This window comes from Hyperolius riggenbachi, chromosome 7 (assembly GCF_040937935.1).
Source record: "Hyperolius riggenbachi isolate aHypRig1 chromosome 7, aHypRig1.pri, whole genome shotgun sequence".
Lineage (NCBI taxonomy): Eukaryota > Metazoa > Chordata > Amphibia > Anura > Hyperoliidae > Hyperolius > Hyperolius riggenbachi.
The window spans coordinates 83,821,887-83,834,331 of record NC_090652.1 but is presented as its reverse complement, the minus strand read 5'-3'; the positions used below and the strand labels follow the sequence as shown (position 1 = coordinate 83,834,331).

General features: G+C 45.0%; 2 protein-coding genes across 5 annotated transcripts in view; one reads left to right on the top strand and one right to left on the bottom strand.

Moving 5' to 3' along the window:
* CORO7 (coronin 7) overlaps positions 1 to 12,445 on the bottom strand; it is a 343,435-nt gene that overhangs the window by 158,665 nt on the left and 172,325 nt on the right. The gene's annotated exons all lie outside the window — the stretch shown is intronic.
* The window catches only part of VASN (vasorin), a 37,280-nt gene continuing 30,461 nt past the window's right edge, over positions 5,627 to 12,445 (top strand). Inside the window, exon 1 of the mRNA XM_068244176.1 lies at positions 5,627 to 5,925. The gene's annotated coding sequence lies outside the window, so the exon portion shown is untranslated. The remainder of the gene's footprint in view (positions 5,926 to 12,445) is intronic.

The window sequence follows — 12,445 nt, the reverse complement described above, 5'->3', positions numbered from 1 at the left end:
ACCGTTGTAACCCTAGTTATCATACTGTGGAAATTCATACCATTGGAACCCTAGCTAAAGGTCACCTGAGAACCATCTAACATGTATGTAAGGCTTCCAGGGATGTCTAACTCCAGTCCTCAAAGACCAAAGCTCCTCACACATTTTTGGCACAGCTCAAATTAATTGCTGGGAGTGAATCAGGACAGGTGCGGTTCATCAAGTAGAACACATTTCTCCATTTCTCAGTCCATCCGAAACCCTGGCCTGGATAGGTCTCTCAGCGACAGGAAATGGACTTTAGGTTGTTCAGTATTGTGTAGCCTTTGGGAACTTGTCTAGTCCTGTCCGCATTGCCTCAGTTTTACCTGACAGGATTGGAACTATACACTTCAGAAAACTGATGCAAAACTGACAGGACAGGACTGGACCGGAAATGTACAGATTTATGAGTGAACCAAGCCATAGAAAAGTCATACAAAACTGATGCCAACTGTCAAAAATTGAGAGGACTCAGAGATGGGTTATGATGTAATAGCGCTCTAAGCAAAATAGTAGACTTGGGGCCCCCTAATGGTCTTTTTGGTAAGCTGAAGCAAAGAGAGGTCAAAGAAGGTGGCAGGTGTAGCCCTAGACACCCACTAGGCCCCAAGCACCTGCCTAGGTTGCCTGGTAGAGGATCCTGCTCTGACAGGACTGGGCACCTATTATGTGTAAACATCAGTGTCCTCGAGTAGTATGAACCGGCGTAAGTGGAATCTCCATAGCGCAGGAGTGAACCGTTAATTACCTGCCAGCCTGGCTTCTGTACAGAATGATAAGGGCCTGCTTCTGCTTCTCCTCTATATTTCCCAGCTGTGCTGGCCTGGCCTGGTTAATCAGTGTTGGGGGGAAGCCTTTGCGCTAGTAAGGTAATTCGTCTGCAATCACTGTGGGTTGGAGATCAGTGTGGAAAACCAGAAGCAGACCCTGAGTACACCGAGTACCGAGGAGGAGGAGGAGGGGGGCTGACAGATAAACGGATGAGGTCATGCTGATGTCTGTGTCTTTAGCATTTGCTGCCTCATATATAAGCCTTGCCACACATTGGAATTAGTAGAAATCTTATCATCATTCCAGACAATACTGAGAATTTAAGGTCTCCTTGACACCTCGCTGTTATGTCTGAGTACGGCTGTATCACTGTGTGGATACAGACACGATAAAGGGAACCGGTCATGTGACTGAATAGGACCAGACCAGCCATGCTTAAGGTAGCCATGCATCTAGTGATGATGGGCAGATTCGACCAATAGATAAATCTCTCTCTGATTGATTCTGATAAAAGAGAGATCTGTCGGCTGCCCATACACCGCAGCCCGATTCCCGATTGATTCCAGCATGAAGTCTCTCAGGAATTGGCTGAGACCGCCACCTCACCGCTGCCCTGCAGTGTATAAATGTGCCACCCCTCCCCATGTGTATTTATACATCTGTCCTGTGTTGCCCACCATGCGGTGCCCATCCGTCAGATGCATTGCCAGCAGCCTTTACTCACCTCCCAGGCTCCAGCGATGAGCAGCTCTAGCCCCCTCCGCTCTGGCCCAGCATCCTCGCTCGCCGTCGATGTCATCAAACCGGGACCCGACACTTACGTCAGAGCGAGCAGAGATGCCGGCCAGAGCGGAGGGGAGCGACGATCACCGGGGGAACATCAGGAAGGTGAGTGGATCCTATTCTTCCCCTCAGACTGCCGCTGCTCTTTTAGTGATCACTATGATCTGCTAGTGATCGTAGTAATCACGTGATCAGGAGCAAATCGTGATGGCCCCTGATCACTGACGGGAGATGTCAGCTGTCATATAACAGCTTAATCTCTCCTCTCAAGTGCGCACGATTGTGTCGGGATCGAAAATGGCAGGTGGCGTAAATCCTGCGCCGCATCAGGCTTAGACAGCCCCAAGTGCGCCCAGGGCCGGCGCTACCATTAAGGCAAAGGAGGCAGCTGCCCCAGGGCCCCAGAGCTTGTAGGGGCCCCCAGTGGCTACAAGAGGAAAAAAAAAATTCAAATCGGCCTTATAGTTTTTGAGAAAATCGATTTTAAAGTTTCGAAGGAAAAAAATATACTTTTAAATGCGATAAATGTCACTTTTAGTAGCAAACCTAACGGTAGTGTAATTTTACATGCATCAAACGAAAGCGCAATAAATTTCCTGACGGGGGTTTCCAGGGGGTCTATACACAGTTGCAGCGCTTTGGCCAGGGATCGCTATACAGCCGCAATATGGCTGTATGAAGATCCTTGGCATGTTTTCCTACTTTCCCAATTTTATTTTTTTTATGTTTAGAGTGTGGGAATTTTTTTTTTTTTTTTTTAATTATGTGGGGTCCCCCCTCCTGAAACTTTTTAACCCCTTGTCCCCCATGCAGGCTGGGATAGCCAGAATGTGGAGCTCCGACCGATTGGGACTTCACACCTTGACTATACCAGCTGCAAAAAAGGTCCCCTAATGCCGATTTTTGTTCCGGGGTATATGTTGGGGGGGGGGGGGCCCCAGGTTTATTTTGCCCTGGGGCCCCATTGTTGCTTAAACCGGCCCTGAGTGCGCCGTAGGATTTACTACGGACGGTCCCCAAAAGGTTAAGAGGGAATGCTACAGCTCAAAAAGGGGGATGAGGCCCTGTATAAATCTTCAAATAAAGCAAGAAGCTGGCACAGCCAATATGTATCTTTATTCGTTCTGTGTATAAAAAGGCCAACATTTTGGAGCCACATAGGACCCTTTCATCAAGGCAACATTTGCTTGTAGGAAATCATGTGTCTGGGGCAATGTGTCAATCAATCTGCAATGTCAAATTGTAAAGAGTGGGAGTCAGAGCTCCTCTCAGCAAAGGTTCGGTTTAAAATAACTAAATCACTTTCCAGCACTCGGCAACTGAAAAAGTACTAAAAAGTAGGTGAAAAAGTACTGTCACAATTATTCTGAGTATTTTATTGCTTGTTGGTGGCTTATAAGGCATTTTATAAGGTGTGAAAATGTCACCTAGGAGAAATTTTAGGAGAAAAAGTGAATTGCATATGGGCCGAAGTGGTCTACCAGCAATACACTCCTACTAGTTATGCAAAAGTACAGACATCATAGAGGAAGAGTGGAACTGTCGGGCATAAAATAAAAAATCAATTCTTATTTTTATATGGCAAACAAGTAATAAGGATGTTAACCAGGCAACCCATAAGTTAAAGATCACCATTACTTTTCTTGTTGTTAAATGATCATTCCCTAGTTTACATGACTGTTATTTGGTTCATTGAAGTTGCAGGGCATGCTGGGTTGTCTTTTTTGCTTCTTTACTTTCCTCTCAGACTTAACTAATGCAGCCTGATTGGCTGAAGCCTCTTTCCCCGTTTTCCCCTCCCACACCTCTGTTCCTCTCTGATTGGCCAATATTTCTCATGCTGAGACAATGCACTTTCTATTGCAGAGCTGGGTGGGAGTGCCTGAAGACTGGGAGGAGGGCGGGAAATGCATACACAATCAGGCAGATGAGAGTAAGGGAGGAAATGATATCAGGATTGGCTTCAAGATAGACAATTAAAATGGAGAATCCTAAAGAGGATTTTCTCTTTTTTTACTATAGAAAAATCATTAAAATCAAAACGTGGACAGTGCAATACATATGTTATGCAAGTATACAAGTATTTATTAACTTATATATGCTTCTCTTTTTTTTCTGAAATAGTGTGGCTGACAGCTCCTCTTTAATCACTTGAGGACCCAGCCTTTACCCCCCCCCCCCCCCCCTTAAGGACCAGCGCTGTTTTTTGTGATCTGTGCTGGGTGGGCTCTGCAGCCCCCAGCACAGATCAGGTGGCATGCAGAGCGATCAGATCGCCCCCCTTTTTTCCCCCCTATGGGGATGATGTGCAGGGGGGGTCTGATCGTTCCAGTCGGCAAGCCCCCCTCCGCGGCGAAATTCCCCCCTCCCTCTCCTTCCTGGTGATCCGCGCTGCACAGGACGCTATCCGTCCTGTGCAGCCTGTGACAGGATGTCCCCTGTCACATGGCAGCGATCCCCGGCCGCTGATTGGCCGGGGATCGCCGATCTGCCTTACGGCGCTGCTGCGCAGCAGCGCCGTTCAATGTAAACAAAGGAGACATACGTCTCCTGCGTTTACATTTAGTCTGCGAGCCGCGATCAGCGGCTCGCAGGCTATTCATGGAGACCCGCTCCGTGATCTGACAGGAAACGGCCGAGCGGCCTTTCCTGATTAATTAGGGAGGTACCTGGCGACGCAGATTTGCGTCGCTGGTCCTCCAGCTACCACTTTGCCGCCGCACGGTATGAGTGTGCGGTCGGCAAGTGGTTAAAGCGCAACTGTAAAGTGAAGGATATGGGGGCTGCCATCGTTATTTCCTTTAAAGCGATACCAGTTGCCCGGCTATCCTGCTGATCCTCTGCCTCTAATACTTTTAGCCATAGACCCTAAACAAGCATGCAGCAGATCAGGTGTTTCTGACATTGTCAGATCTGACATCAGCTGCATGCTTGTTTCTGGTGTGATTCAGACACTACTGCAGCCAAATAGATCGGCAGGGCTGCCATGTAACTGGTATTGTTTAAAAGGAAATAAATATGACAGCCTCAATATTCTTCTCACTTCAGTTGTCCTTTAAGGCCTGTACCCACTACGCTCTTTTTCTGACGACAAGCGGGTTTTTTTGAGCGACAAGCGATCGTTTTCACTATCTCGCGATCTGGGTACAGATGGACGATCCTGTGAATGACATTTAGCAACGCACGGCGACAACAACAGTCAAAGGGGATCCGATCTTTAGTATCCCCGACAATTCTATGCAAAGTACCGGGATTGCTTGCCTTCCCTTTCGCACCCGTCTTTTGTAGTGGCTGAATGGAGTAATAGTTAAGGGCTCTGCCTCTGACACAGGAGACCAGGGTTCGATTCTCGGCTCTGCCTGTTCAGTAAGCCAGCACCTATTCAGTAGGAGACGTTTGGCAAGTCTCTCTAACACTGCTACTGCCAATAGAGCGCGTCCTAGTGGCTGCAGCTCTGGCGCTTTGAGTCCGCCAGGAGAAAAGCGCGATATAAGTGTTCTGTGTTTGTCTGTGTTTGTTGTACCCGCCGGCCTGGGAGGTGGATCGCGAAACACTCATCGTCAGGGGACGTTGCTGGATCTGTCGGGCAGTGAGGGGAAGTTGCTCCTCTGTCGGGCAGTGAGTGTTCAGCTTTACTAGTTACAAGTCACAGTCGTTTATTTAAAAAAATATGTTACTTGTGTCAGGAGTTCTCCTTTAAGCCTAGAGATAAAAAGTTAAAGTTCACCGTTTGTGTGATAGCTTCAGCTGATAAGGCGAATCCCTCCAGAAATTGCCTGTTAAGCAATCTTGCTATCAGGCTGTGCAGCCTGGCGCGTGCAGGTCATGCTGTGCAAACTCCACAACATGAGGAGGTTACAGAATGGGAGATGGGCTGGAGGCTGCAGTGCTGGCCAAGCTCTAGGTATAGGGTCACTGGATAGGTGGAGGTGGGAGGAGAGGTACTGGACTCAGGGGGGTTCATCCACACCAATAGCTTGCCTAAGAAGCACTGGAGGGAAGCTTAGTCCTGCCTCTGTAACTGGTGACGCCTTCACTGCCCCAGGCACACAGCATAGCAATAGCTAAACTATCACTTCCCCAGCCAGCCAGAAAGAGTGAGCCAGGGAAGCAGACTAGCTAGCTAGGAGGACACAGCAAGGAGGGGCTGCAGGAGGAGGAAAAAAAAAAAAGTTTAGACACAGAGAGAAAACTTTGAGAAGAAAACTTCAGAACAGTCCACAAGGACAAAAGCAGTTTGCAAAAGTTTTGCAGAAGACACAAAAGGAAAGTGTGCAGCGCAAAGGAAGAAAGCACCTCTGAGATCCTGAGCTCATCTGGATGTCATTTGGCTGCTGGGAACCCAACACGGTAAGTTTGCCTTCTAACTACTCTTTTACCGGTCTTAAACGAAACATGGCACCTTTGACATCTGCTGAGAGCGGACGTGCAAATGTCTCAGCTTTGCGCCTGAACAATTTGATGCATCAGTTGAGCAAAATGAGCAGGAGTGAATTAAACATACAAAAAAGCAATACTGCAGACTCACAGCTGCCAAAACTTCAAAAGATTTCCCAGGACACTTTGATGCTGAGCTGGCACACCTCAGCCAGGCGGAAAATGTCCCTGGCAGAGTTAGAACCGCTGCTTACGCTGCTTTAGACAATACTGTTGGGCATGTTAAATGCATTAGATAAATATATGGGTAAATTGAACCAATCAGAAAGTTAAAAGTACTAAAAGAAAGTGAAAAAGTACCATCACAATTATTTTGAGTATTTTCTAGCTTGCTGGTGGCTCAAAGGGCATATTATTCATAAGGTGGGAAAATATCATCAAGGAGAAAACTTGGGAGAAAATGTGAATTGAATAAGGGCCAATATAAGATGAGATGAGATGCCACTGGAATTTAGGGATGCTTGGTGTAATTGATGCTTGGTGAATTTAGGGATAACTGGCAACTAATGTAGAGACTCCTGATTGTTGTGAGTCTGTGGACAGGGATTTCCTATCAGAAATGACACATGATTAAACTGGGAATCCAATATGTTCCAATCCAGTTATGTAACATGCCTGAAGAAGAAAAAGTTTTGAAAGCTTGCAAATAAATCTTGTACTTTTGTCAAAGTTATCACCTAAACAACTTTTGTTGTTATGTATTCAAAAACAAACAAAAAAACACCCACAGAAATGTTACTTGTCCTATTCAGTACAGGATCGCCTGAATTAATAAAGTTATTGAAAAAGAATGATCATTAAAGGATGACCTGAATCAATAAAGTTTTTGAAAACAATCATTGTTAAATAGTTAACAGAATTAATAAAGTTATTGAAAAAGAATGGTCATTAAAGGATGACCTCAATCGATAAAGTTTTCATAAACAATCATTGTTAAATAATCAACATAATTAATAAAGTCATTGATAACAGCTGTCAGCTGCTTGCCTGATGTTTACTAATTGTACCAGTAGTGTAAGGGGACACTGATTGTGCATATTTAGCAAAATCATGTCTGCTGAACTTGGAAAACAGGGACACACTAGTGAAGTGTGCCTGTTTTGTTTTTTTTTAGAAGAGGTTTAGGTTTTGTGAAGAGCCTCATACATTTAGGTCAGGTTATATCTGCAGGACAGAAAAATAAGGTGACCTCAGCTAGGAATGTTTTGTGCTGTAGGTGCCTCATCCCTCTCCTAGTGTCATTACTCTTCTAGTGATGACACACATTGCAAAATGACAACCAACCAATCAAGTTCAACTTCTTAAACAAAAAAAGTTCTGTTCCCGGTAATCAGACTGGCTGCATGAATCCCTTATTGTCAGCTCTGTCCTGCAATATCAAGCAAGGCTGTAAGGGTATTTTAAGCTTATATATTTAGAGAACAGAGAGATTATTAGACATAGGTGCCAAGTTACAGAAAACCTAACCAAAAGTATTGGAGCAAAAATGTAACAGCTGCCAAGCTCATTCGGGACTCATCAGCCAATCATTGGCGTTAAACCATCACCAAATCTGTTTCTATACTTCTTTACATTTACAAAGGTGCCCATACACTTATAGATGGCCACCAGATTGGACCATCAGATACAGCCCTCTCAGATCAGATTTGACCTATTACTGCTGCACACTAGCCATGAAATCTATTAAAAATCTACTGTATATAACTGCAGTGTTGCACTGTTCGATGCAGTGAAACGTTATGGGCAGTCATTCTGCTGCCGTTCCCAAGCAACCACCGATCGATATCTTTCAGCCAGTATGACTGACCGCTTTGATCGATCGATTGTTTTTTTTATACATATCAGCATGAGATCTATTAAAAATCTATTGAGCTGCAGCATTGCATTGTTCGATGCATTGCAAGGCTATGAGCCATCGATCTGCCGCCAATCGGTATCTTTCAACTGATCTGATTTTGACCCAAATCAATCAGTCTGTCAATCTGGGACATCGACTTCTTATGGTGATTGAATCCACGGGACACACCAATAAGGTTATGCTCACCTTAAAACAGTTTGGCTTTCAACATAAATAGAGCTACAGCAGTTTTATTTCTCTTTATTAAACGTATAAATTATCTGTAGTTATTCTGAGACAATAAGAAGCATGCTTGGCATAAAGACGTCTCTGGAAACTAGTGATAACAATGGTGCATGGGGGGGGGGGGGGGGGGGGGTTGGCAGGGGGATAAGATGCACAAATGCAACACAGAAAGTCTTATAGTAGAAAACAAACAAAAGTCTTTTAGTGTTGCACCTTCTATGTTCTCTTTAGGAGCCCAGGTTCATTACTGCACTCCTGAGTTACTGTATAAGCTGGCAGTGAAGAAACAGGGGGAATATTCCATATACTAGTAGAGAAATATACCCAGGACTGTACATCATGTGTTCACATCTTCTGTTGCACACATTGTCAATACATCCAGAATGCAAACAAGCCGGCAGATTCCAGGACAAGTGTAAACCACTTAAAGCTTGTGTTAAGTCTGGGGGCCACAGAAGTAACATCTCAGTGGTAAATAAACACACAAGGACCAGGCGGCTTCTACTGATGCAAGCCTCCCACAATGCTTTGCAACGACAGGCCAATTCGTACCTAATTACCGTCAGGTTTAAAGAAAGGCAAGCTAGCTCAGTTTACACCAAATTATTTTGTATTTTAACAGTTCCAATGATTGTGGCATGAGATGTCCCCACTAGCCACAGATTTCAGGACATGCCAGGGTCACAAGCTGCCAGTCACAGAATTTTAGTGACACAAGCTGCCCGAGATGCATTCCTGGAGAGGCTTGTGGCACAAACTCCCTGCAACAGAGCCCTGGCATTGCCAGTAACAGGAACTGCATGTCACAAAACAACAATAATGGCAGTAGCACAAGCTGCCTGCCATATAACCCTGGTAATGACAGTTGGACATGCTGCCTGCAATAAATGCACAGAGATGCTAGTGGTACAGACTGCATGTATTCTATGGATTTTAAGCTCCCATAGAAAAAAATGCTCCACTGTAGTCCTGCGCATGCGCAGTGAGTGATTGCGGCTTACAGACAGTTTCCACTTCTATAACTCTACTACCTTTAGCAGAGCAACCAGTTTCCAGCCCAAAGCCCAGCGAGTGGGCCAGGGTCCTGGAGTGCAATGTCCACTATCCAATAGGACCTAAAGGGACCAGAGTAACCCGGGGAGACAGAGAGGGACGAGCGCCAGGTAAGTATGGTACCAGAGACGCTTCTCGTCTCAGGTACACTTTAAAGGACAACTGAATTGAGAATATGGAGGCTGCCATATTTATTTCCTTGTAAACAATACCAGTTGCCTGGCAGCCCTGTTCATCTATTTGGCTGCAGTAGTGTCTGCATCACACCAGAAACAAGCATGCAGCCAATCTTGTCAGATCTGACAATGTCAGAAACATCTGATCTGCTGCATGCTTGTTCCGGGTCTATGGCTAAAAGTATTAGAGGCAGAGGATCAGCAGCACAGCCAGGCAACTGGCATTGCTTAAAAAGAAATAAATATGGCAGCCTTCATATCCCTCTCGCTTTGCTTCAGTTGTCCTTTAAATAAGTTGTCATTTCAGATTAGGGTGTACCGACCTTTTACCTTCCATCAAGCATATGGCTGAAGCATAGGGCCTCATTGTCAGCCATGATGTCTATTATACAAGAGACCTACCTTTCCAAATGTATTATACTAACCTGGTTTATAAATACTAATGTCTGAAAAGCAGTTGTTCATACTAATAATAACTATCAGAGGTTCAGAAGTGAGAAGATGAGGGTGGTGGAGGGGAAACAAAAGACAGAACTGTGTCTGGGGAAAGAAAGATGAAAGATGATGAACAGGAACATCTGAAGCCACAATAATCTCCAGGGACAGATCTCCAACCATCAGAGGACAGTCCCCGGAAATCACATGTGAGGTTATCAGACCCTGGAGGACCCATCATGGATCTTGGCTACTGAATCCATACATGGTCAGTGCTATGTGTGATGGGGGCCCCATGGCAAAATGGCTACAGGGCCCCTAACTCTCAGAAACAAGCACTTCAGTTGATACACCAATAAATTATTATTATTATTATTTAGTATTTATATAGCGCCGACATATTATGCAGCGCTGTACAGTGTATATATATATATATATATATATATATATATATATTGTCTTGTCACTAACTGTCCCTCAAAGGAGCTCACAATCTAATCCCTACCATTGCCATATGTCTATACTATGTAGTGTAAGTACTGTAGTCTAGGGCCAATTTTTTAGGGTGAGCCAATTAATTTATCTGTATGTTTTTGGAATGTGGGAGGAAACTGGAGTGCCCAGAGGAAACCCACGCAGACACGGAGAGAACATACAAACTCTTTGCAGATAGTGCCCTGGCTGGGATTCGAACCAGGGACCCAGCACTGCAAGGCGAGAGAGCTAACCACTACGCCACCGTGCTGCCCATAAATGATGCCAGTCACTCTCTTAGCAGTTTTCCACATTTATATAACAAAATCATAATTTCAACCAGGATCGGTCTAAGGGACCTTTTACACCAGCCGCGTTCACAATTGCATTTTCGGATCGCTGTGATTTGCGACAAGGGCGCCGTGATAACATAGTAATTGCAGCACCCTTTTCCCAATGGTGCATTTCAGTTTTTCAGCGATTGCAAATGCGCTGCATGTTTCTTGTGTTTGATAATAGATTTTTAACCCATCGTGAATCACGGCAGCAAACTCACTTAGTGTAAATAGTAAAAATCGCAACCGCATCACAGCGTGTTTGGTGTAAAGGGGCCCTTATGCTGAGTACACACGATGAGATTTTATGTCCGATTCAGGGCCCTTTTCCACTAGCAATCGCTAGCGTTCACGCTGAACGCTAGCGATTGCTGAATCGCAATTAGCGGCGATTCCCCGACGTTCGCGGCCGCGATTTTGCTATGCTATGCACTACATAGCAAAATCGCGGCAAAAGTCGCTCCGCGGCGCGATCGCGATCAAGTAAAAAACGAATCGCGGTAGTGGAAATGACCTACCGCGATTCCTATGTTAAAAAGCAAACCGTAGCGATTGTAAAATCGCTAGCGGTTTGCGTTTTTGCGATTCAGCCAGCGCAAACGCGCTGGTGGAAAAGGGCCCTTACTCATCGTGTGTACCTAGCATTAGAGTTTTTGCTGCATTTTGCAGTCTCAGTATGGCGCCCCCTTCTGGACCTTTCCTAGCATTATACTGTAAAAAAAAAAATTGTAGTAAACTTATGTTAATAATTGTCAGAACAATAGGACTAGATGCATTTGCATTAAACAATGCTGAGAATCTGGCCAGTTTAGCAGAAGATCATTATGAGGTTGACATACTTCTAGGTGCCATAATTCCCTCCCCATTGTGTCTCATGGCAGCAGGGGTGTTTGTCACGTCACTGTGCAATGCCTGGCACACACCATGCAATCCTCCCATCAGATCAACAGGAAATTTCCAGTCGTTCCATAATTTCTAGCTTGTCTGATCGGCTTCCGGTTGAGATAAAGATCTATTTTGCACAGTACTGATGTCAAAATCCTTCCCTTGGTCGAATGGAAGCAGATCGGACATGTTGAAAATTTCCCATTTATCTGATGGGAAAATTGCATAATGTGCACCAACCGATAGTGGGAGAGCTAGCTGGAGTTGGGCATGGCCATACAGGGGTGGGTAGGGCGGTATAGCAGGGAGCGGCAGGGCACCGATTGGCGCATAGGTTTGTATTTCCTCACATGGTACAAAGATCTCACTGGTGGCTTTGTGACCAATAATCAATCAGATTTCAGCAATCTGAACAAACATCTACAGGCGCAAATATCTGGGAGATGGGAACCATTTACCTCAGAGCTGAAGAGAATGAGGGGGAAGAGACTGAGTACAATGATAGCTGGCATCTTGCTGCTGAGTATTTCTCAAGTTGTTGTCAGTGGAGGGACTCCTAATCACTTCCTGCTGGTTCCTGATTAACCTGTCCATGCCGGGTTCACCTCATGTACCACAAGCCTTATGGCCAGCTTTTTAAAAAACTATACAAATTACCGATTTGGTTTGCAATTTCTGAAACATTGCAAATTATCATAAACTATTCTTGGAAGATGCATATGGATATGGAGGCTGCCATATTTATTTCATTTTAAGCAATACCAGTTGCCTGGCAGCCCTGCTGATCCTCTGCCTCTAATACGTTTAGCCATAGGCCCTGAACAAGCATGCAGCAGATCAGGTGTTTCTGACATTATTGTCAGATCTGACAAGATTAGCTGTATGCTTGTTTCTGTTGTGATTCAGGCACTGATGCAGCCCCGCTGCCAGGCAACTAGTATTGTTTAAAAGGAAATAAGTATGTCAGCCTCTATATACTTCTTACTTCAGTT